This window comes from Protopterus annectens, chromosome 14.part0, assembly GCF_019279795.1.
Source record: "Protopterus annectens isolate FY-2018-M chromosome 14.part0, PAN1.0, whole genome shotgun sequence".
Taxonomy (NCBI): domain Eukaryota; kingdom Metazoa; phylum Chordata; order Ceratodontiformes; family Protopteridae; genus Protopterus; species Protopterus annectens.
Genome location: NC_056748.1, coordinates 823,867,724 through 823,895,071, shown reverse-complemented (window position 1 = coordinate 823,895,071; position 27,348 = coordinate 823,867,724). Strand labels below are relative to the sequence as shown.

The 27,348-nt window shown below is 36.9% G+C and overlaps 1 protein-coding gene across 1 annotated transcript in view; it reads right to left on the bottom strand.

Moving 5' to 3' along the window:
- Positions 1-27,348, bottom strand: part of PIK3AP1 (phosphoinositide-3-kinase adaptor protein 1) — a 1,872,143-nt gene that overhangs the window by 1,291,547 nt on the left and 553,248 nt on the right. The window lies entirely within an intron of this gene.

The following is a 27,348-nucleotide window of genomic DNA, read 5'->3' as shown; positions in this document are numbered from 1 at the left end:
CATTCATCTTCTATGCAATTTGTAGATTGTCTGTTAAAATATTATGAAAGAACTACTACCAGTCATCTTTCAGATATCCAAAATTTATGTGTGGAGGCAGAACAATTTAATAAGCAGGAGTTCTATTCTCAACATTTCTCAGATTTGGCTAAAGAATTGTCTATTCTAGAAAAACAACTCATGAAACGTAAGATTAATAAATTTCATCGTGACCTTATGGATTACGAGAAAGGGAAACCCTTTATTAGTCAGAAAACAGTAAGATTTAGTGAACATAAGAATACTCAGAATGTGAACAAAAAACGGCCCAGGTCAATTCTTAGACATCAAAATATTCCATCTGATGCCACCTCTGAAGAGGAAACCTCTTCGGCTACTGATGGAGAAGTATCTTCACGCCAGGTGTCCCCAGCAGCCAAAAGAAGACAATTGCCCCCTTTAGATCAAAGGGTAGGAGGAGGGGGGGCAGAAAACATAGATCTAGGCTCAACTACACCAACTCTACAAAATTTGTTGAAACAAATGGTAAAATAGAAAATAATGTTCACAATATTTCTTCTACTGTCCTTTCACCAACACAGATAGCACTTCTTAATAAAGGATTGAATTTTGTCCCAAGTTCTGTTGTTTCGGAAAATCATTTATTACAGGATGTCAATGATTTTTGTAGATTACTAAACCTCAAAATATTTTTTTCAGACAGTGATACTTCTCAAAGATCAACTGATTTTAGATTTGGAAAGTCTTCATTTATTCCTCCGATGAATAAACATGTTTCGATCTTTAGGGAGTGTATAATGAAAGAACTACATTTTGCCAATGTTTATCAACCACAATTTAACAATCTTACTGCAGTGGAAAGACAGGCTTTGTTGGAACTCAAAAACAATCATGAGTTGGTTATTACTATGGCCGATAAAGGGGGTGCCATTGTGGTCATGGACCATCAGGCCTACATAAATGAAGCTTTACGACAATTATCTGATTCTAGCTTTTATAAGGAATTAAATATTGATCCTACTTTACAGTTTAAGGAAGAAATTGATAGGTTCTTGGAAGTATCAGTTAACCAGGGGGTGATTAGTGAACAGGTAGCGAAACAGATGAAGGTGGAGGAACCTATTCCACAATATTTGTACTTACTACCTAAAATACATAAAGATGCACGTAATCCTCCTGGTAGGCCTATTGTATCTGGCCGTGGTTCTTTAACTGAACCCCTATCAGTCTTCCTTACACAATATTTAAAACCATTGTTGAGCCACATTAGATCGCGGATTCAGGACACCACTGAATTCCTGAATATTGTTAAAGACTCACAGTTAGAATCTTCATAGTGGTTGTGTACTCTAGATGTAGCTTCATTATATACTAGTATCCCCCATGATTTAGGAATTTTAGCCGTATCATACTGGTTGTATAAATCCAAGTTATATTCAACTGAGTTCAATAATTTTTTGACCAAACTTACTGAATTTGTATTATGTAAGAACATTTTTTATTATCATGGCAAAGCCTATTGGCAAATTAACGAAACAGCAATGGGGGCCTCGTTTGCCCCCATATATGCAGATCTTTTCATGGGTTATTATGAGGCCACATATATATATGACAGTCAACATAATACATTTTTACCACATCTTGATATTTGGAGGAGATATATGGACGATTGTTGGATGGTGTGGCGTGGTAATAAGGAAGAACTATCTAAATTTGTAACTTATCTTAATGATAACTCTTTTGGGATCAAATTTACAGCTACTATTGAACATGCATGTATAGTATTTTTGGATGTCTTGTTTACTAGACTTGATGACAATACCTTAGCTACGTCAGTCCATAGAAAATTTCCTCAGTACAACACTTTGTTACATGCTGAGAGCTGTCACCCATGCCACATCATCAGCAATATTCCTAAATCTCAATTTATGAGGATGAAAAGGATATGCTCTTCCTCTGAAGATTGTTCTTATTTTTGTGGTGATTTATCCAACAGATTTGTTAATCGGGGGTATAATGTATATAATATTTCTAAATCTAGGAACACTACTAACAATTTATCACGTTTGGAATTGTTGGAATACAAATCCAAGAAGATGGCTCAATCTGCTTCACAGAACAATTCAGTTTTGAGGTTGGTAACTACATATGGGGCAAACACTAATCGTTTCATTGACATCGTTAATCAACATTGGGACATATTATTGTCACATGAGCTTTTGAATAGAATATTGCCTGAGCAATGTTCATTTTCCTACCGTAGGGGTCGGAATCTGAACTCTTTTTTCACTCATTACAAGAGATATACTCCACACATTTCACAACAAACTACTTTATTTGGTGATAAACTGAAAGGTTGCTTTCCATGTGGCCACTGTTCTTTTTGCAAATACATGTCAAAAACCAGTGAATTTTCCAGCAAAAACACTTCTCAGGTTTTTGATATTAGGATATTTGGAAATTGTAGCTCGGATTGGGCAATATATTTGGCCACATGTAACTGTTCTGCATTTTATATTGGACAGACGTCTAGGTCTGTCAAACTTAGAATAGGTGAACATATGAGTGCAATCAGGAACAGACGTACTACCAATGCATTATATAAACACACGTTAGAACATCCTTCTGCCACTTTCACATTCGTGGTAATAGACAGAATTATTTTACATAGAAATTTCAAAGCAGGATGGCATCAAAAACTTAATGATATGGAGAACAAATGGATCACTAAATTGGGGGGTCTTTTTAGACCTGGACTAAATACATCAGAACCATTATATTGAGAACCATACACTTATAATATTACAAGTTTTTTCACATGTTTTTGGTATTCATACTAATGGTGAATTTTTTTTAATTTTTTTTAGGTCTTACAATTTTTTGCATATAATAGATTTAATATATAATTATATGCAAGATATGGCCTTTATATTATATTTAGGCTTGTTGAATCAAGTCATCATCATTAGTCTGTACAATATGCATACATTAGATGATATATATATATATATATATATATATATATATATATATGGAATTATTTATAATTTTTATATATCCCTATTAGTGCTATTTTTTTGGGAGATATATATTTTTGATTAATATGTATTTTGTTACACAAGTTTTTTGGTTCTCAATTACTGATGCTGGTTTGGTCAATATGTTTAATTCACTTGGATTTGTAATATATTTCAACATGTGGGGCATGGCCCTTTAAGAGGTGTACTATAAGTATCATTCAAAATGGTGGAGTTCTTGTTGGTTTTCCATTTTTGTGCATTGATAAAGGCTTACATTAGCCGAAACCGGTTTGCTTGAGCAATGGTTGTTACCACTGCTCAGATGGTTTGATGGAACTATGATGGAATAAAGATTTTCGCAATGCTGTACGTGCTGGTCCGTTTTTGGTGTGTTGACCTGTTAAAATGGAAGCCTACAAGATAAGGCATACTATTAAAAGGCAGACGGATCAATCAATAGAGGATCCTTGTAAGGTAGTTTCCAAGGTGTTAGCTACCACGTCCACTGATGTTGCCACAGAGCTGCCCAATACTAATGCCTTGAGACAGACTGTAATTAGGACACATAATAAGATGAAAACATCCACATTTCAGAACTTTAAAAGTTTGAAAGATCTAACGCCAGATATGCTGCCTATAAAAAATGATAGACTGCTAATTTAACACAATGGGGTTGGTGGGTTCTCTAATAACATTGTCTTATTCACTACAGATAACAACTTAAAAATGTTACGTGCTGCACAATATTGTTTAGTGGATGGAACATTCCCCATCAGCACTCGTGAATGTAAACAAATATATAGTATTCACTGTCCACTTCCGGGGAGTTAACATAGGAAAATAATTCCTGTTGTATATGCAGTATGGTCAAGTAAACATAAAATATGATATATTTTGGTCAATGCACTTAGTATGTGTCAGGAGAATAATCTAACTCTAAATCCCAGGATGATTCTCAGTGATTTTGAGAAAGGGGCTGTGAATTCTATAGTATGACATTTCTCTAGTACATCTGCCAAGGGCTGCTGGTTTCACTTTTGTCAAATTATTTGGCTACAGATACAGAAACTACATTTGGCTAGTGAATTTGGTAAGAATATGTCTTTCTCTTTGCTGTGCAAGCAAATACCTGCCCTTGCATTTCTCACACCAGAAGACATATTACCCACCTTCACTAGCATGGAAAATGCTATGCCTAACTATGTGAAGCCCTTGTGTTCCTTCTTTAAGGAAACCTACTTATTGGGGATACCTAGGCAGTATGGGATGCAGGGATGCACATCGGAGAGGATTCCACCTCTCTTCGATGTCGCATCCTGAAACCAATTTGACACCTGTGGTTTCCAGACTGCTATGCTGTGCTCCAGCATCACCTAATGAAAATGTCTGCAGGAGAAAGAGAATGCCTTTGAAAGACGTCTCTCCCAAAGGGATACTCTCATGTGTAGGGGATTTGTAGACCTAGTTGCTAAACACTGTTCTTTTAAAGGGAGATATTATGTATTGTGACTTTCAGACTTCCTGAATGTATTTATGTGTGTTTGTGCATTTCTACATTAAATGGTTTTGAATGGAAACTAGTGCGGATAATGAATATATTACTGTGCACAAACGGAGGTGGCGGTTACTTCACGGGGTTAGCAGAGGTGCAAATAAAATGAGAATGCTGAATTTCAAGACGGTTTCTTGGAAATTGCTGACATGGGTTGTTTGGATAGCTGTAATGCAGTAATTCAGGTGAGGACAGCATTAATGTTACTATGGCAATATACTGCTAGGTATCCTTACAGCTCTTGCAATTATTGCCGCTACTACAACACACTTCATTGAGCAGAAAACTACCATCTACCGAATTAACGTTGTGCGAATTAAGTCGAATTTGACATTCCCGGTCATTGTTTTCGACATTTTCAGTAGTAGGTCTTTGCATTTTCGCATTTACAGTTCACACAAAACATAACTTGCCTACAGTCGGTTCGCATACATGATAGTAAACCGGTCATAGGGGTGTTAGGCAGAGTTTAGCAGCCCCCTTTTTTCTCACTGGGACACTGCACAATTAGCAATTGCAGGCCACAATGATTTTGTATGCAGAAACAGAGATATTTATTAGTATTTCTTGCTGATTAAGCCACATTGTTTTAAACAGAGGATTATGCAGAATCTTGTAGCAAGCAGTAGAACAGTCACTGCCACAACCAGTCTACTGGGTCTTTCAAGAAATTAAGGCCTTAAACAAACACAGGATCTTACAGCAAACAGTACAATGATCACTTGTCACAACCAGTCTTTAAAGGCTCTCAAGAAATGAAGGCCAATTAATTAACAGAACCTCTCAGGCAACAGGAACATAGCAGAAGGGTACACCCCTCAGGCAGGTAAACAGCTCCCCATCTTTCAGAGCTGCAGGCTCAATGCATGTTGCCGGAACAAAAATGCTAACAGGAATTTCCCATGCTGGAAAAGGAAAAAAATTCCACAAGTCTTTTATATTTTCTTTCAGCCCCCTGGATATGGATCTCTCCACACCTGAGCGGGTTAAAGCAGATTGAATCTGGAACTGTCCATATCACTTTAGAAGCAAATATCACTACAAACTAAGAAATTTAAAGGCTGGATTATTTATACATTTTGTTTCAGAAAATGTCACAATAAATATAACACATCCTTTTTAGTCTATCTAATGCTGATTATCGTCTGGCGTTATACTTGGGAAACATTTAAACATGACTATGATGGATGTGTGACATGATTCCTATGACATGAGGAAAGGAAATGTTAATAAGGCCTTACACAAACGCACACTACTATGTGACCAAGTGAAATTTCATTTTTTTGTTATAGAAGTGGTTCCTTTAGACCCCAGGGGAGGACCATGGGAAGCTCGTCTAGAATATAAGGAGTTATACTGGCAACTAATTTTAGATGCCAGTAGTCCCCCTGGTTTAAACAAAATGGTTTCTTTAAAACCTGTTTTGAAATTAAGATCTGCAAAACTATAATATATTTTAAACACTTTGAATATATTAATTTTACATTAAGAGCAATATATTTATTATTACCTATGTTTATGGGATATAAAATAGTGTTCCTCATCCCTATTCTAAAACCAATTTTATGAATTAGCACCACAAGATGGTGTTATTGTATGATTTTTAACACACCACAGTAGTCAAAGTCACTTTAAAACCTGTATCAATTTTAAGTTATACATCTTTTATATTTTTATATGTTTTTTATATGACATATTCATATGCTTTAAATTTATTACTTACTATGTGTGATTTTAGAAATATGTGCAACTTTACAACATGTTTTTTCCACTCTCACATTTTAATACTGTTCATATGATCTATTCATTTAATTAATTGTATTTAATTGGTTGGAAGAAATGATTGGACACATTTTAATGATATATGTATATATAGGATGGATTTGGTAGGGTTACTTTATTTTGATGAAGTTCACTGACGAAAACGTAAAGGATATTTGTTGCGGCGTTATTTTATGTGTGGAGTTTTACCTTCTGTGGTTCGTGTGGATTAAAGACTTGAAAAATACTACTGCTAGATTACAGGTTCATAGGTTCATAGGTTTATACTAGGCTATCTGCCCTAAGGCATTTATAAGCCTAGCCCAAATTTTTGTGGCTTACGCCACCCCTTATATGAAAAAATACTGTGCCCATTAGTTTGTTGTGCCTCTGTCCAGCAGTGACACAGAGATGATTCCCGGGGTAAACCTACGATCTCCCATCCACAGGTCTAGATTTCTCTTGAACAGAGTCAGCGAGGTGCTCTGCCTCACATGGACCGGGATTTTATTCCACAGCATAGGGAGTCTCTGAGTGATAAATCTATCCCTCCAGCACGTCCTATTTATATCCGTGCTAAGGTTTAAGTCGCTCTAGTGGTTTTGGTGGATTTGGATTTTTTGAGGTGGAGCATGTCCATTAATTCCGGGTTGGACATGGCCTTGTATGTCAGGCACATGTCACCTCTGAGCAGACGGTATGCGACTGAATAGAGCTGGAGTTTCTTCAATCTGGCAGCATATGACAGATTTTGGAGTCCCTTTATCCTTTTGGTGAGGAACTTTTGGGGTCTCTCCAATTGCTGCAGATGTCGGGTGAGATACATCCCGAATGGGGCATTGTACTCGATCATTGGTCTGATAAGTGAAGAGTACAGGGGAACAATGACCTCACTAGATCTGGATGTGAATCCCTTCATGATCAGGTGGGCAATGTAGAAGGTCTTTCTAACCACTTTAGCAACGTGAGTGTCAAAAGAAAGGCCACTGTCAACCTGGGTCCCCAGGTCCCTGATAACCTCTTCTGTGCTTAGTGGATTGCCACCTATATGGTAGCTTGGGGTTACCTTGTTTTTCCCGAAGGGTATGACTATACATTTTTTGGCGTTTAACTTCAGGCCATGGCTCTGGCACCAGCTATCTGTTTCCGTGAGTCCCTTCTGAAGGATATCCGTGTCCGATGCACTTTCCACTATGGCGCCCAGTTTGCAGTCGTCTGCAGACTTTGTCAGCCAAAGTCCTCCCATGCTGGCCTGTACTTCTGACACTGTGATTCACATCACAGATTCACTGTGCCTTTCTTTTATTTACTAGTTTATTGGTTTCGGCACAGAGACCACTTATTGTGTTTACTTATGATGGATGTGTCAATAATGTCACGGGACTAATTTGCAGTTGTGTGTGTTTATTTAGACTTTCAGCACTGATTTACACAGTGCACATGAATCTTTTTGTTTACTTGCTCATAATATTATTTGCTGAGTAGACTACTGTTTCTTTTTCATATTTTTACTGAATTATGCTGCTTCAGTAACAAAGCACACTTGTAAACCTAGAAAATATGAATATTTACAATAACAGATTCTGCATTGAGAGACTATCAGGCAGGAAATGGAAACATACCCATAATGCAATACTATTTTCTCAGATCATTTCTTTTACACCTGAGTTGTCTCTAGTGCTCATTTTTAGCACAGACTGTGTGCATGGAAAGGCAACATATTTTATAGAATAGCATTAAAAAAAATGACTTTAGGGAATATCAGTGCTCAACAGTAACTTCATTTTTGTTCTTCTGATTATAATGCACTTCCCTTTGATCATAACTCACAAACTAATATGTAAATCTCTGGCAGATTCAAGAAACACTCATAAATGGAATTTTAGCTTACTTTTTAGTGACTATCAGTAACATTTTTTTGACATTTGATATATGTCAGTATAGTGACTTCTTTACATTAAAACATATTACTGTGAAGTGTTAGTGTTTTAATTTTACTGCATGTTTAATTAAAGGTATTTAACCAGACACATGAACATTTGGCACATGAGGTATACAATGTAAGGTACTATCTGTGGTTAATATTAGTTTTGAAGAATTAATACACAACATTGTCATAACAGGAGACAATTGATACAAGCATAAATACAGATATATACAATTTCAATATCAGATTTTATCCATTTGACATACAAGACTGCATTGTTTTACCGTTAGCCCCAGCTATTCTTGGCTAGTGATAGATAACTAACACATATGTATTTTTATTAGTGGCATTAATACAAAATCAGTAGTCAAGCACTATTATTTTGTTAAGAAATCAAACAACATCTAGAATGTAGAATAAATCAGGGTCTTTTTTCATTTTTTTACATGTACTCATATTGTTTGACCATATTTATGTTTATATTGACAAATATTCTTTTACTGAAGTATAATATTCAATAATGAATACAGAAACATCACCACCCTCCATTGCTGTTTAGCTCAACAGTCTGTCATTTTGGTAGGTTATCAGATCTCAAGGAGAGAAAGAAACTCACAAAATATTATTACATATAAAGGCAGGTGCTATTATTAACTTTTGTAGAACACAGACTAACAGCAGTAAGAAGTAATTTAAGCCAAGAGAGTAACAGTGAATCATCAGAATAGCTTTCCTTTGTTGTTTTTTATGAAGGTCCTGAAAGAAACACATACTGTGTATTTATACAGAACAAATATTTTTTTCTTAGTGGCATAGTACATATATGTATGTTTGTATGTATGTATGTATACTGTGTTAATATTTGTAGCTTACAAAATGGTGTGTTCAACAGACTTATGTATAGTTAGCACATACGTATAACTAAAATAAATGACCAATGTCTACCTACATATGTAAACATTACAAAATTTCATGATGGTGCTTAACAACTGAGGAGTTAACCTTTAAAATACAGAGTATGCTGTGACATAATAGTCACTTGCTAAGAGATTACATTTGCCATGCACAAGTTTACTCATTTATTTAAAGCCTGTTTATTAACCACTCACATATGTGTTTTATATCACCATATTTTTTTAAGAAGCTACCATTATTTCATAGTTGGGCTTTACAATGAACATTTGAGCAGTTAACTTCTTACTGTTTAAAGAACAAAATATAACTTACTAGATATAAATTAGTTTCATGCACAGTACCTTGCCTTTCTTTGTTAGACATGAGTGTAAATGTGCCTTTTGCATGCTACCTTTTCTGCTTGCTTGGACAGCAGTTATAAAAATGAGCAGTACTTATTTGTTATGCACTCTCTGCCTAGGCTTCTGAAACAGTTTACTAGTAACACATACATTTTATGTTTTGGTAGCTTTACTGTGCAATAACTCATAATCATTTTTGAAACACACAATTGAGCCCTGCAGTGTAAAGTCCACTATAAAATACTAAAAAGAAACACTGCCACGGCTAGGAAACACTCTTCGAAGCTTTATTAACAAAAATTACACACAATTGAGCGGTTTCTTCCCTACACCCAGGGATTTCATCAGAATCTACATGCATTCACTCTTTCCCCATTAAATACTTTGTTCAAACAGAGTGAATGTATGTAGATTCCGATGAAATCCCTGGGTGTAGGGAAGAAAGCGTTCAATCGTGTGTAATTTTTGTTAATAAAGCTTCAAAGAGTGTTTCCTAGCTGTGGCAGTGTTTCTTTTTAGTATTTCATAATCATTTTTAACACTGTCAGACCATTATTTTTTAATTGTGTGATGAAACTAATGCTTTGTTGCATACTACTAAAAAGATTCATTTTGCATTATATAAACAGTTCTGTATGCATCTCAATGTAGATTAATAAAAGGTGATGCAGCATGTAACGAATATAATTTTCTTTACTGTAGTCTGCTTACTCTATAAACTACTCAAGTATTAAATGTATACATAAAATCAGAAACTAGAAGTCGAGGGGATGTGTTCTTTGATAATATTTGAAATAGCTGTGCTGGAACAGTTTGATTGAGGATCTGTTGTAATCTTTTTTTTCTAAATACACTGTTTCCAGGTGAAACACTTAAATAGTTTGGTACACCTTTGACACAGATACCGTTACTAACTTATATATAGCATTGCTTTTATTTTGAACATATTTACTGAACCAAGGCCTGTTAAACTACCATTTGTTATTCATTATTACACAAATATTATTTTTCCATACGCAAACTGTGTACATTAAACGTTATACCATCAATCATGTTTTATACAGATCTGAGTATCACTTGTATACTTGCAACATCTCTGACTGGGTTTCAGCTTTATGAGAATGCAGTTTAAACACTTTACAATGCAATTTTCAAGGGAAAGATATTACTGAGTTATAAATATTATGTTGGTGTCAATGATACTATTTGTAGTTGGTAGCAAGATTGGACTCAAAATGTATATTATTTCCAGTTTGAGATATATCTTGGGCAAGATGTTTATAAACTCATAGAAAATGTCACTAACAAGCAGATTCATTGAAATTTGGCCGTGATGTGGTGGTTATATTTATGCAGTTGTGCCTATGGAAACTGTTTCATTGAACATACCATAGCTCTCAACCTTCCATCTCCAAAATGAGGAACACTAGCCCTCATAATGTGGAACAAATGGGCAAAATGTGGAACACAAACTATTGGCTTACTAACAACTTTAACTATGAAGGTCACAGGATGGTTAAAATATGCTGGTTTTACTTATAAAGAAGATCTTTTAATGAATTAATATGATTAATTTCTATTTGCCATGGATTTCACTTAAAGAAATTCCTAACACTGAATGTGTGACAGACTCTCAATGTGGAACTTTGAGGAACTTTGAGGAATACAAACTTTTTAAGACCCCAAATGAGGTAAGTTCCTCATAATGAGGTACACTTGAGAGGTATGGAACATACTTTACAAGTTACTGTCTCACTATCTGAACATAATAGTGTGACACTTCAGACCACTGAAAATATCATTTTAAGACTGGTCAAACTTTTATTACCCAATGAACATTACTGTACTACTATTCAAAGTAAAAGATGACTACTTATTTCAACAAGAGTAAGCTCCTTATTAAATACTGCAACTTTTAACCTAAAAAGTTTTGTCTTCCCTTGTAAACTATTTTACATTCTAAAAACAATGAGACCATTAGATTAATCAAAATTAATTTTATTTGTGAGAAATCTCTTTATGAACTGAAACAACTGTCTAATAAAATGAATGCTTTATTAAGAATACAAATGTGCCTTTTTCAGATACTGTGTTCAGTGTAGCTTACAAATTGCATTCTAAGTCTACAATGTCTCTTGGTTATGGCTTGATTTTAGTTTCTGCAACTTGTAGGTATATTAGCACTCTTTATGTATTAAAAGGTGTTTACTTTATGTAACAGTTTATAGTCTCTGATAAATGCTTCATTCAGAAAAGTGTTTTATAATAGCAGCAATGTAGAACAAAACTGTATAACGATGAAATCCAATAATTTGTTTATTACTGAACTCTAGTGGCATCCATGTGGTCTTACTATTAGTCATAACTCTCAATCTCTTTGTTCAACAGTTTTGGGCAAAGTCAAAAACAATGGCAAAAATCAGGGCCACTTAATATTCTAATTTATTTTAAAAAATCAGTGGAATAACAGGTTTTGCATCAACATGCACTGTCTGAACAATCAGAAGTATGAAACTCAATGGTCTACTGCAATCGCTAGTGACTTGCTAGAAAAAATAAATAAATCCATGAGGAGGGCAAAATATGAAGCAAAAGCATGGGCAGTTGAAAGGCATGTTATTAACAGTAATTCCTAACCACATTACATGCAAACTGGATACAGTGCAACCGTATTTTATGCCCTCTCCATCACTGCAGTCAGGGGTAAAGTTCTCTGTCGATGCATATTTGCCAATAAGTAACTGAAAATATGCTCATTGCAGGATGAACATAATGTGTATTAGATTTACCAATCATTTTGAAATACCTGAGCATGATTTATAAACATGATCATTCTTAGCGTTTGGAAAGCTTTTTCTGACCTTGGGTAGTTCTGCTTAGCATAAACATTTGATACTGAACATAAAACAGTAGCAGTAGTCTTTTGCTTTCCAGATTAATGTTATAAAATGCCCTGTAGTTAATCAAATGCATATTTTTTTAATAATATGACATTATCAGTAAGTTTCATATATTGCTATTATTCTCTTGACTGCCATATTTTACCTACTATAGTGATAGTCAGGTATATAACTTCATGAAGCAGGACTGCCAACATAGTTCTGCCTTAACATAATTTTCTCACGGAGGGGAGGCTAATGAACACATACTGAAAATATTAGGAAACCAAAATCAAAAATGATTTTGCTGTTCTCTTGGCATACACACAACTTTTACAATTGATAATATAATACAGTGAAACTCTAAATAATAGATAACAAATGCAAACCATCATATAACCTACAGGAATTATTATTTCACATGTTGCTTTGATTTTCTAGCCTACAGTATATTGCTTATACCAAAACTTTAAACATGGTGTTAAAATAATGACTGGCAAGTCATACTTGCATCAGTGACAAGACAGACGTGTATCTGTTTCAAACCTATATAACATGCGGTGTCTTGGGACACACAGCAATCCTTATCTTTATTAATATTTTTTATAATTGTACTTTTAAAGTCTTATCAGTAATTTGAAGTTTCTGAATAACACTTCTGGCACCTTGACTTAAGATATGCACATTTCTTGACTTAGTGTTCTAAACTGCAGGGAGAATCCCTTCCCCACAAATTCATTCATACTTTAATACATCCACATATATTTATACTGCTTTTACACAAGAGAAAGCAAGGGAACGGTCTTATAGCCAAGACATGTTGAGATATTTTCTTATTTGCAAATGGGGAAGCATTATTGCAGAACTGTCACACTGTCAGTTTGAAAGACTTAACTAGCAGTCTGAAGCTTTGACCTTTTATGGCCAATTGTAATAGGCTGGGCTTGTGTTATCTTAAGATTTGCTGATTATTACAAAGATGCCATAAAATTTTAATTGGATATTCGTAATTTTTCTGAGAAATGACAAACATTTTATTTTTTTTACATCGTACATTGTTAACATTTTGAACATTTGTCTTAAATAAGCTTTATCTAATAACAAATATGTGATACAGACTAGAAGTGCATGTTTAGTAAAACAATATATGATGGCACATTTAGCCTTGCAGAAACAATGAATTTACATCTGAGACAAATTACATAGTGCATATGTAAGCATGTACAGTTATTAAAGAAATCAGGATCATGTTTCAGCTCTACTTTGCAAATCGCAAATAGTGCTTATAGGTGATCTTAAACAAATAGCCTTATATTAAATATCCATTCAGTGATAATAGAATAGCTCTATTAATCAGCTGTCACTGCATATATTTTCTCTAGATATAATAGGTCTTTGTCTTGGAATTTGTATTATCATGAATAGAACCTTTCTAGACTTTCTGCTATCTGAAGCAAAGACAGAAAGAAAAATAATATGTGTCTGCAATTGTTATAAAGAATTCAGTCTGAGGTTACAAATCTGTAAGCAATAATGAACGGACAATACATTTCCATTACAGATGGCAGAACCATCATAGGGGGCATTGGTGAAAGACACCTTGAAATTGTTCACAATATATAAATGTGAAACCAGGGATGATGCCTGTCCCCTTCCTCCCACTCTGGATGCCCCATCAGCTGCATTATGTAACAGAAACATGAAGAGATTGGTTATATTCAGCACAGCAGTGACATCAGTCTTAATCTGTTTTCTTGGCTTCTGCAGAGTCTAAAGCCTGTTCTGCTAAATCTCTTAGGAAGAGGTTCATATGTATTGCATTATTCAATGCTTTCAGGGCAAAGGTACCCAAGGTGTGGCCATGTTTTCCCATCATGCCCAGTGTTCTAGATTCCTTGTTAGCTAAATAGATAGAAGATGCATCATTCAACAGCTCTCTTTTGGTGACTGGTGCAACAAGCATGGAGTAGACTAAAGGCTACTTGGACCAGTGTCATCTATCCTTGTGGGAGGCAAAGTATTTTGCCTGGCTTCAGTGAGATAGACTGGTTCTGGCTATGTCCTCCTGGTGGCCAATTCTATAACACAGTCAGCAGCAGGGATCACTCAGTAGTGGTCACAGAATGATATGCATTAAATAACACCTCCTCATCTTGGAAGGGGAGGCTCAGTGGGCCAGGATCCCCTTTGGTGTATTACTTCCAGATTTTCACCAAAAGTAGTGCCTTCTGGACAGGATTGTGGGGAACTTTCTCAATCATCCAAATTAGTATGAGAAGTTAGAGACTCCACAGGAAAGTCTGCATGCCTCCTTATGCATGTTCGTTTCCTGATAATATTCAAAGGGGGCTGGTCCAAATACCAAGAGCACTCAGATTATACCTTTGCATGTTCTTTAAGGCTTTCTATTCTGGTCTCCCCCAGGGATGTCTGATAAGAAGACTGAAGCACCAGTTGGTGGGTGCCAGAGTCTGCACCCAGCATCAGTGGAGGCTCTTTACACGTTCTTGGAGGGTAGGCAATCAGCCTGTCCGTAGCTCACTCCTAATTCATTTCATCAGAGGTCCCTGACCAAGAGCCATATCCATTTCCCACTAAAGTGGATGTAAATGGCACTGAGGAGGGAAGCCCCAACACTGACAATCCATCAGGCCTTGATATGGAGATTACAGTTGACGCATTGAAAGCAATGGACTCAGACACCAAGAATGACACCAAAAGAGTTGGTGTCATGGAGAATGCTAACAGCTTGATGTCTAGCAGTCAAGTCCAAGATTCCAGTGATGGCACAGGTCTCTGCATCAAGTGAATTAGATGTGAAAGTGTTGGTGTCAAGGAGAAAGTACCAGTTGGCACTGAACACACAAGTTGTGGCCAATGTCTGAGTTCCAAAACCACCAGTGCCAAAACAGGGTTCAGGGAAGGATCAAGTAATGGGGACTGTGGGCCAACCTATTCTGCCCTAGAAACTGAGGTGAGGATAGTATAACACCCATCCCAATACGTGCCTTTAGAAAGGCCCTCATCATTAATTCCCAGTCTATCTCAGTTGCACTTCTGAAGGACTTGGCATACCAAAGTGGGGAAACAGAAGGAGGGAGTCATGTTATAAAGGCAGACAACTCCCTTTTGAAGGAGCATTTACTTATGGATTTTCTTCAGAACCTGTTTGGGATTATGATTGATTCCAAATGTCCAGAGCTGAAGGAGAAGTCCCATGCACATAGTGCAGTGTCAAAGGTGAATATGCTCTCTCTTGCCTCAAAGCTTTCAAAACTAAAAAGGGGCCCTTCTTCAGATTTAGTTTCTCTATGATCGTTGTCCCACTCACACTCTTTTTCTTTCCTTGTGTTCATCAGACTTACTGTAAGAAGAAGGCAAAAATAAAATAAACAAACTGACCAGGGCTGAATTGGTATCCAAGTTCCAAAAAGATAAAGCTTTAATGAGAGATACAAGAGTAAGCACTTTCGTGATTCAACAACTGATCACTTCTTCAGACTCATTCACATACAGCAAAACAATGAATTTAAATCAAAACATATCCAATCAAAAAACTGTTTCTCTATGATGTCATTAATAATCCATTAAAACAGAGTATATATGTGTTAAAAACTATTTAAAACATGCTTAGAATTCATACTTATAAGAATAGAAATACATATTATAAATACTGCTTCATTTAATGTTTTAAGGGTCTCAATTTCAAGAAAGGTTTCAATGAAGCTGCACTAGTTAACCCCGGGAGCTTAAATGCCTGCAACTGCAGGATCCAGTTCTGTTCTGCCTCTTCCATTTTGTTTTTTTATATCCCCTCCTCTGATGTTTTTACTCATAATCTCTATTACCATAAAATTAAAAACATGTTGTGTGTTTTCAGTTTGTATATGTTTTGCCAGAGCACTAGTATCTTTCTTATTAGTTATATCTCTCAGGTGCTCCAGCACACGTTCTTTAAGGCACCTATTTGTTTAGCCTATATAGAATGAAAAACATTTGGTACAGAAACTAAGATAAACAAGATGTTGTGTTTTTCAATCTGCATAGAAATTAATCTCAGTAGTAAAATTTGAGGTGGGATGCTGGAAAACAGATTTATTATAAAGATAAGTACAGGCCATGCAGTTTCTACAGGGGAATGTTCCTATTCTTTGTGATGATGTAGATTGTTTAAACATACTTGATTTATAACACAGCTGCCTTTTTATGGATTTCTTATTGATGAAAGAAAAATTAGGTTTATCATCTAAAATACCTTTCAGCTCTTGCACCAAGCGCAAAATGTTCCAGTTCTTTTCAAAAATCCCACAGAATCTCCTGATGTCACTAGAATAAGTCACTGGGAACCTGACTTTTGTGTTATTGCATCTATGTGTGGTATTCTCCTCTTCAGTAGTTTCTGAGAAGAATGGTTTACCCTTATCTCCTCATTTCTCAGACATATTCTTAATGCTGTTGTTAATGTCTTTATTGCTATAACCTCTATCCTTGAATTATTTTTTTAATAATGATACAGCATTGTTTAAACCTTCATTGGTATTGTGCAAACGGCTGGCTCTCATAAATTGCCCCTTTATGACATTTCTATGTACATGCCCAGGGTGCATGCTTGTTTTATGAAGGATGCTATTCCTACGGCTAGGTTTCCTGTACATACTAGTGGCAATCTCTTTAAACTGTGATTTCTTTACAGTGACATATAGAAATTCAATACTGTAAGAAGAAGCTTGAGGATCAGGAAGTTGGAGCCCCTTTAAAATAAACTTGTTTCTCCTATCAGCTAATAATCAAAGCCCAAAGACCAAACAAATGGTAGTGTCTGCTGTAAGGTGGTCTGGGCCCAGGTACACTACACAGAAATCATGATGGTATGGTCCTAGGACAGGATTTTCATGCCACACATGCCACATTTCTTGATGGTCTTATTCATGGTAAAGTGAAAAAAGAACACTGAATAAAGTAATAATAATAATAATAATAATAATAATAATAACAAGAATAAAACAGACCAGAAAAAGTTAGTTAACAGACTACCTTAGAAAGGCTATAGGCAAGTTCAAAACTTTGGTATCAAAATTCAAAATTTTAACCGCAAAGGATGGAAATCTTGATATCCAGAGGGCAGACAGAAAAGGAGACATTAGGCCTCCTACTTCAGGACCTGTAGAGAAAAAGGCTATCCACTATATATATATATATATATATATATATATATATATATATATATATATAGGGTTTACTATTGAAATTTTGAAACAGCTCCGGTCGACCATTTAAAATGTCAACTTGAAATGCTGAATTAAAAATACCGAATAGTAAACCAAAGCGAAAATGAATACATCGACCACTGTGGTTCGATGTATTCAACATAGCAGGAGGTGACGTCACTCACCTCCTGCTATACACAATAATGTACCACTGAACTCTACAGTCAGTGGTACATTAATTCTACTATTTTGCAGGGGGGCACCCTGAACACCCCCTGCACATTAAATATACCAACTCCGAGATTGCACTACAGTAAAGAAATGGGCTAATTCCCTGTTACTCACTGAAGCGCGACCTCCCTGCACAATGTCGAACCCAAATACTTGACCTACACTACCCATTCGCTGTAGTGTAGTCAATCGATTTTGGGTCAACATTCTGCAAACTAGGAAACTGCAAGCTGACCGATGCAATTTCCAAGTTTTGATAGTAAACCTATATATATATATATATATATATATATATATATATATATATATATATATATACTTGGGTATACCTCTGTTTTGTCAACACGCTGTGGACAACAAAACAGATGATTGGACTGCAATCCCTGGGGTTGATGAATATGCCCCTTCACCAGGTACTGTGTGATAAAACACAAAACAGTCCACAAGGTACTTCCAAAGCACATGTAAAGAAAAATTGTTATTTAAAGTGTGTGTAATATGAACTGTTATTTAAACTGTGACTGTTGTTGTACCAGATGACTCTGAAGAAGCCAGACTTAGTTTCTGGCGAAAGCGCTCAGTTATTTGGTACTATTAATGTGCAGCGTATTACCTTGGTGGTCCGGTTATTTATTTTTTTCTTTACAGGTACTGTGTGATCTCTGAGTTAGTATATATAATTAGAAGGGGGTATGGGAAACAGCACCATGTGATAAGTGCAAGGAGGCTTGCCCACTGCAAAAAACACTGTCTTAGAAATTGAATGCTCTGAGGTTATTATGCTCAAAGCGTGTGCATTGAGCTGTCAATGTTGCAAATGTCAATTTTTAGATGTTGACATTTGCAACATCAACATTTAGTAGTTTTGGTGTAATTAAGCACACACACACATATACAGTATATATATATATATATATATATATATATATATATATATATATATATATATATGTTCTCAGAATTGCTTGGGAGGGCTATACTAACAGAACATAATACAAAGACAAAATCTGGAGTGAAGGTTAGACTAAGGTAAAAGTGCCAGAGTCACAGAAACAGTAAAAGACGTTCAAAAAATTCCCAAATTAATTGACATAGTAGAGTTACAGAGTGACTGCAAAAGGCCCGATGTACTATCTCTTTAGCCTGATACAAGTGTGAGACTCTATAATGACTTTAGGAAACTGAATATCAAGATTTGATGTCTATCCATGTTCAGAAATGGTGAAATAACAGAGTACCTAGAAAAGGTCAAAAATTGACAACACTGAACTTGACAAAGGGATACTGGCAAGTACCACTCATAGTTTTGTAAGCACTGATGGTCAATTCCAGTACAGTGTGTTATCACTGGCCTCTGTAGAGCCCAAACTACCTTTCAGTGCCTGTAGGATTAAATAGTAGTCAATGTATTCATTTTCGCTTTGGTTTACTATTCAGAATTTTGAATTCAGCATTTCAAGTCGCAATTTTAAGGCATTGGCTATGTCCATGTCTAAACCCAGACTAACCCAATATAAATACAACTCAAGTAGGTAAAATACGCAATAAAAATAACTTCCTTAACCTATATGAATAAACTTTCTAAACCTAACCTACCCAAACTATATACACTTCTCAACAACCTTTAGAACAATATTATTTAAACCTAACCTACCCAGACTATAAATACTTCTCAACAACCTTTAGAACAATATTATAAGGATGTTAACTTGCTATCCTAACCATTCTAACGCTATGATCTTAACTCTTCTATAGTAACCTGTTATCCTAGCCATTCTAAGGCTATGTTTTTAACCCTTATACATCTAATTTCTAATAACTCTCCTTCTTAACTAAACACCTTTTTCTCCTGGTTGTCATCCGTGACATCAATCTATGTAACATGTCATTCTATCCACTCCAATGCTGTGCAATGATTTCTGTACATATTTCATACTATAAACCTACAAAGATGCTAAACTTCATTGTAGCCATGTATATATATAATCACTTTTTTAAAGTTTTACATTTTAAATTTTCAGTGTAACCATGAATATTGATTGCCATTTTTTGTACATGTGGAGCTTTTCTCCCCGGGCCTCTGCTGAAAATGGCCATGTATCCAGTCGGACTCTCCCGGTTAACAAATGTAAAATAAAATAAATAAATAATAAAAAAATATTGAGACTGGACTCCATTTATGCTGATGCATACCTGAATGATGCGTCATTCATTCAAAAACTGGAAGTCTCACTTATCAGAAGTCCAGTCTGTGTTAAAACTCATAAAAGGCAAGCTTGACTGCAAAAGCCAAGACAATCAAATTGGACATGGTAGAAGTGAGTTAAACAAAGACTCTAAAAATGGTCTGTAACTTCCAGTAAGAAATGGCTGAAGTCTTTTCTTTGACTAGCTTGGTACTACAGGATGTTTGTGCCTGATTTTCTGACTGTTCCTTGCTCTTTGACAGATCTCACAAGTGTGAAAGCTCCTATCAAGCTGTAATGATTTCTTGATTTGGATACAGAATTTAATGAACTAAAAAAGATCCTTTGTTCTGAACTTGGGGTATTTACTCCTGATTTTACTAAAGAGCTTACTCCTATATACCAATGTATCAGTGGGCAGTGCTTTCCAAGACATTCAATTGGAGGAGCAATATGTGGGCCATATCAGCAGAAAGTTGAGTAGTGCAGACAGCTCGATCACTAAAGGGAGTGCCTGACCATAAATTAGGAGTTTTATGCTCTGAAGTACTGCTTGTTAGACAGGCATTTCAGCTTGCCCCATTGCAATGGTTAAGCAGGCAAACTGATGGCAATATGAAGTTGTGCTGGTGGCCATTATCTCTCCAACCCTGCCACTATACAGTGTTTCACAAACTCAGCCTTGACAACAAAAATGCTGTTCTGCTTAGAAGAGCCTACAACCTATTTTAAGAGTCCAAAAACCCTTACTTTTTCTTCCAGAAGGGGGGGGAATAAACCTAACATGTTGGTTCCAGTAAATGAGTAATGTGTCTTTAAAATGCATGCTGTTATATGGAGTGTGGACAAGGGGAATCAGGAAGCTTGTTCCCCAACTGGATGTTCAGAAAGAATAAGCTACAACTTGCCCAGAAGACCAGAGAGACATGGAGTATGATAGTCCAGTCAGAGATCCCTTCTATTAAACTTAACTTGGAAGAATTCTCTAGAATATACAGCTGTGATGGGAGCCTGGTTGATTTCTGCAATGGGATGTACAAAGAAATCAAAGGTATTATTCTGTTTTGTTTGAAGCTAAGTGAACTACTGTTTTTGTTTTTTCTGTGTCTCTGTAAAAAATATATTCATATATTTTTAAAAGACCTACTTTCAATGTTGCTTTGACTTTCTTGTATATATACATATAGCTAACTGTATATATATATATATATATATATATATATATATATATATATATATATATATATATATATTTACACACATGCATATGCACATACATACATATATGTGTGTGTCTGTGTATAGAGGTATATGGATACACACACACACACACACACACACACACACACACACACACACACACACACACACACACACACACACACACACACACACACACACACACACACACACACACACACACACACACACACACACACACACACACACACGTACACTAAAGAGGACTGGAATGGGTTATTTTAAATCAGATAATCATTACACCCTTCTACTGTGGTCAACAATCTTGCAGAAAAAATGAAATATCCCTTATAATTATAAATGACAAAAGGGTCTGAACCAGACTACAAGATAAGGCATTCAACATTACAGTGATATAAGTTTATGCTGAAAAGGATGAAACTGGCCAGTTTTATGAGGATATGGAACATCTTTTTGGAAATAACACCAAAAAATGATGTTATATTTATCACAGGTGACTGAAATGTTAAAGCTGGTAGTCAATTTACAGCTGGAATAACAGGCAGTTGTAGTCCTGGCATATGAAATGAAGCATGACGTAATCTAGTAGTATTCTGTCATGATAATTCACCGGTCATAGCAAACACTTGCTTTCAACAGCCTAAGAGAAAGCTTTTTGCATGGCTATCAGCACATACTCTACTGAAATCAGGTTGACTATATATTTTGCAGTCATAGATGGAAGAGTTATATACAGTCAGAACCAACCAGCAGAATGTGAGCAATCCAAAGGACACCAAGTTTAGTGAAGTTAAGCGCTTTCCTCTCTATTACAGAGACTTCCTCATAATAATATTGCACAAAAACCTAGCCAAATATATACCCACCCCTCAATTAACCATTCAAAATTGCGCCAAAAATTTTAAAGCAATATATACACATCAAATTACAGCAGTAAAAATATTGCATATAGCAAATAACAAAACTAAATAAATGTTACCATAAAATATTATAATATGTTAAATTATTAAATAAAATCCATGAGAACTTTATTAACCTAAAATTCGATCAAGTTTTAAAACACTAGCAATGCTTATAGTTTCATTGATACCTGGGTAACAAGAGGCATTTAAAAACAACTGCCATCTCAATTCAATCATATCCAAATGCACATCTGTAATGCACCCCTGTTCATCCAGCACTAACTGCTGTAAAACCAACAATTTAAAATCATGTGTTGGATTTTTATTGATATGTCTATACAAAGCACTAGTGACCCTACAATGTCTAATGTCACCAGATGTTCACCTATTCTTAATTTAAATTTTCTACAGGTTTTCCCAATGTAGAAACTAGAACATTTTCCACATTTAGCCATATACACAACATTTTTACTATTACAATTGTAGTGGCCTCTAATATTGGCAGTCTTCCGATTAACTGTAATTTGACCTTCAGTTTCCATTATAAATGGACAAAAAGAGCAGGAATTACATTTAAAATTAACTACTTTTCTATTGATTCTGCCTTCATGTATAATACTTTCCAAAATGTTCTTTACAGATTTGTCCCTCCTAAAAATATGTCTCGGGTTTTTACCAACTTTCAACCCAACATTAGCATCAAATTGAAGAATCTCCCAATTGGCATTTACCACATCAATAATACTGTTGGCCATGCCATTGTATGTCAAAATGAAGGTTGAGTTGTAAAAAACTTTATCATTACTAGATATATTAGTACTCACAAATCTGTGGCCCAATATGGGTCTATAAAAACCTTGTTTACGTTTGTGGGTTACCTCATGAGCAAGGCCATCCAAAAGACAGTCAAGATATCCCCTTTGTTTAAACATTTGTGTAATAAAATCTAATTCTACCAAAAAATCCACATCAGAACTCACCATTCTGGCAGCCCACACCAACTGGCCTTTAACTACGGCCCTCTTTTGATGGTGTGGGTGCCAACTCCCATAATCCAAATAGGAATTTGAGAATGTGGACTTTCAGTGAATTCTGGTGTTAAAATTCATATTACACCAATCTATCTCAAGTTCTACATCTAACTGAGCTGCTTGTTTGTCCTCAAGGGAGTGGTTGGAGACAGCAACTAGTAATTCGTTGGCCATTTTGGGTCATTTCCTGTTTTTTCCAGCCCCCTGCTATAAAGCGCGCTTTGGCAGGCTTTTTCTGGCATTAGAGAACTTGGCATAGCTCCTCGTGGTCCCCTGCAGAGTTCCTAAGCCAGCAGAGAGCAGAAAAATCAACTTTCTTGATTATAAGTATTTTTTAAACATTTTATTTTGCATTTTTTGATCTTTTGAGCTTTTTGACTACTGTTTGTGCCGATATTACTGTTTTATTACCTGATTTTCCTGTTTTTCAGTGCTTAAATTGTTGATTGCACTTGTTGGCTAAAGTTTTGCTTAAAAGTAACAAACAGGCTAATACCCTCAGGTGTACCAGCCTTTGATAGCAATTTAGTCAAATACCAAAGCATTTACTGTATTTTTTCTGTCTGTTTGCAAAAAAACTAAAAAAAAAACAAAAAAATACTTCTCCTTTCCTAAACTTTCCTAGCTAGTTGTTCCAGTGATCAGATTTTGCTGATCCCTGGGCTTTGTATTTGGTTCCTGTGTTCCTCCATTTTCTTGTGTGGCCAGAGGTAGTTTCTTTACTCACCAGTGGGAGTGGGGAGTACTGAGCTGCTTGTTTGTCCTCAAGGGAGTGGTTAGAGACAGCAACTAGTAATTCCTTGGCCATTTTGGGTCATTTCCTGTTTTTTCCAGCCCCCTGCTATAAAGCGCGCTTTGGCAGGCTTTTTCAGGCATTAGAGAACTTGGCATAGCTCCTCGTGATCCCCTGCAGAGTTCCTAAGCCAGCAGAGAGCAGAAAAAGCAACTTTCTTGATTATAAGTATTTTTTAAACATTTTATTTTGCATTTTTTGATCTTTTGAGCTTTTCGACTACTGTTTGTGCCTATATTACTGTTTTATTACCTGATTTTCCTGTTTTTCTGTGCTTAAATTGTTGATTGCACTTGTTGGCTAAAGTTTTGCTTAAAAGTAACAAACAGGCTAATACACTCAAGTGTACCAGCCTTTGATAGCAATTTAGTCAAATACCAAAGCATTTACTGTATTTTTTCTGTCTGTTTGCAAAAAAACTAAAAAAAAAAAAACAAAAAAATACTTCTCCTTTCCTAAACTTTCCTAGCTAGTTGTTCCAGTGATCAGATTTTGCTGATCCCTGGGCTTTGTATTTGGTTCCTGTGTTCCTCCATTTTCTGTGTGGCCAGAGGTAGTTTCTTTACTCACCAGTGGGAGTGGGGAGTACTGAGCTGCTTGTTTGTCCTCAAGGGAGTGGTTGGAGACAGCAACTAGTAATTCGTTGGCCATTTTGGGTCATTTCCTGTTTTTTCCAGCCCCCTGCTATAAAGCGTGCATTAGCGCGCTTTAGCGGGATTTAGCGCGATTTAGCGCGGAGTTGCCACTGTTGCACACAAGAGCAGCGGCGGTTTAACAAGGTTAAACTATTCAGGCTACCTAAATTCCACTCTTCAAATTTTCCCTTAAATCTACCTTCCTCGAACTGTACTGCCGATCTAACCAGCGTATCCTATAACTAAATATTAGAAGTTATGTACCTACCATAACGTTCCATGTTAGTTGTCTTCTCTCGCCTTCTTTCTTGCTGGATGGGTTCGGAGCCGATCCTCGGCTCCGACTCGGCACTTGCTTTAGCTTGAGAACTCCTTTTACCAGCTCGAGGCAACCCTATATCCCATGATGCAAGACGGAACTACCTCAGATCTCGTTTGGTAGCTAACCTACCCTGCTAAGGACTAACCTAACATAATTAGGAAAACAAGTTCATAATAAGAGTCCTCATATGAAGGCTCAGGAGGAAAACAACCTGATAGGAACTCTTCAAGATCTGTCCAGGCCAGGGGGAAGGAGGGAGGGACGCAAGAAAGAAGGCGAGAAGACAACTAACATGGAGCGTTATGGTAGGTACATAACTTCTAAATGTTAAGTTGTCAATCTACTTCATTCTTGCTGGATGGGACCGCGTCCCTAGCACCTGTATCCCGGGTGGCTCAGTGGAACAGACTCTTGAGAACTGTGGAACCAAAACTGGCCCTATCTCTGGAGGCCAAGTCCAACTTGTAATGAGAGACAAAGGTATGAGGCGTGGCCCAAGTAGCTGCTGCACAAATGGTATCAATGGGTAGTCTATCCTGAAAGGCTGCAGAAGTGGATAGACTCCTGGTTGAGTGTGCTTTTGGTTTAGAAGATAGCTGCTTGCCTCTGAGAGAGTACACATAGGAAATGGTGGAAGTCAACCATCTGGATAAGGTCACTTTAGAAACTGGAAGACCTATCCTGTTTTCTGCATAGGAGACAAATAATTGGTCCGATTTCCTGAATTGTTTAGTTCTATGCAAATAGTACCTGAGCTGACGATGGACATCCAAAAAATGAAGCTTCTGTTCAGCTCTGTCGGAATAGTTTGGGAAAAAGACTGGTAGATCTATAGATTGGTTAATATTGGTTTGAGACACAACTTTGGGGAGAAAGGACGGGTTCGTTCTTAATGATACCCTGTCCTTATGAAAAACCAAGTAAGGGGAACGAATGGAGAGAGCTTGAATCTCAGAAACCCTTCTTGCTGAAGTGATAGCCAGTAAGAATATAGTTTTCCAGGTCAATAACTTCAAAGAACATGAAGCAGACGGTTCGAAGGGAGGTAGCATCAAGGATGCCAACATTAAGTTTAGATCCCATTGCGGAGGAGGATGCTTTATAGGCGGCTTTAGGAGAAAAACTCCTCTCAGAAAGGCCTTGCATAATCTATGAGACATAATGTTATTGTCATGCAAGCCAACATGATACTTGGAAATAGCAGCCAGTTGTACTTTAACTGTAGATGATGAGGATCCTGAATGAAAAACCTCCGCCAGGAAATCTAAAACAGAATGCACAGGAGCAGTAAAGGGATCAATATTCCTGGAATTTGTCCAAATAGAAAAACGTCGCCACTTGCTAGCATAAACAGTCCTAGTGGACGACTTTAAAGAAGACACTAAGATGTCTCTAACTGAGTCAGAGATCATCGGTAGCCTGGCTAGGGAAGGAAGTGGAGCAACCAAGCAGTGAGGATGAGAGAACGAATGGCCTGGTGCTGCTGACCCGACTGGTGGATCAAGAGATCCGGAACTGGGTCCAGATGCCAGGGCTGCACCAGAAGGTGACGATGCAGAGACGGAAACCAAATTTGTCGAGGCCAATAAGGGGCAATGAGAATCAACTTGGCCCTCAAAACGGTGGCTTTCTGAATGACTTGTGGAATCAAGGGAAAAGGAGGAAAAGCGTACAGAAGTCCCCGGGGCCAATCCTGGGTTAGAGAGTCTCTCAGGGGTTGGCCTGGAAGGGAAAGAGGGTGAAAAAATCGGGGCACTTGTTGTTTTGAGGTGTAGCAAAAAGATCGCTACAAGGAGTGCCCCACTTCAGAAAAATCTGATCCACTACAGATTGATTGAGAGACCACTCGTGAGGCATCAGAATGGATCTGCTCAGCCTGTCCGCCAAGAGGTTGGACCTGCCGGGGATGTGCGTTGCTATCAGAAACCGATGAGAGGAGATTGCCCATTGCCAAAGTCTGAGAGCTTCTCGACACAACGGATAGGACCTGGTCCCGCCCTGCTTGTTGATGTACCAGACCACGGACATGTTGTCCGTTTGTACTGCAATATTCCCTGTGGGAAGAAAGTCGTTGAGGGCCTGCAACGTTAAAAGCACCGCTCTCATCTCCAGGACATTTATGTGCAGATGGTATTCTATGGGTTGCCACGTCCCGTGGACCATCCTGCCCTGATAATGCCCCCCCCACCCGATCAGAGAGGCATCCGTAGTGACTGTGGCAACTGGAGGAGGGGGAACAAAGGGTCGGCCCTGATGAAGAAGAGGGGAAGATATCCACCAATTCAGATGAGTTCTGCACGACTGTGTGACTAAGATTTCGTGCCTCATCGGGAGACTGTGGTACGACCACTGAGTGAATAGCATCCACTGCAGAAGACGCATGTGGAAGCGAGCCAGTGGTAGAAGAACAATGGCCGCAGCCATA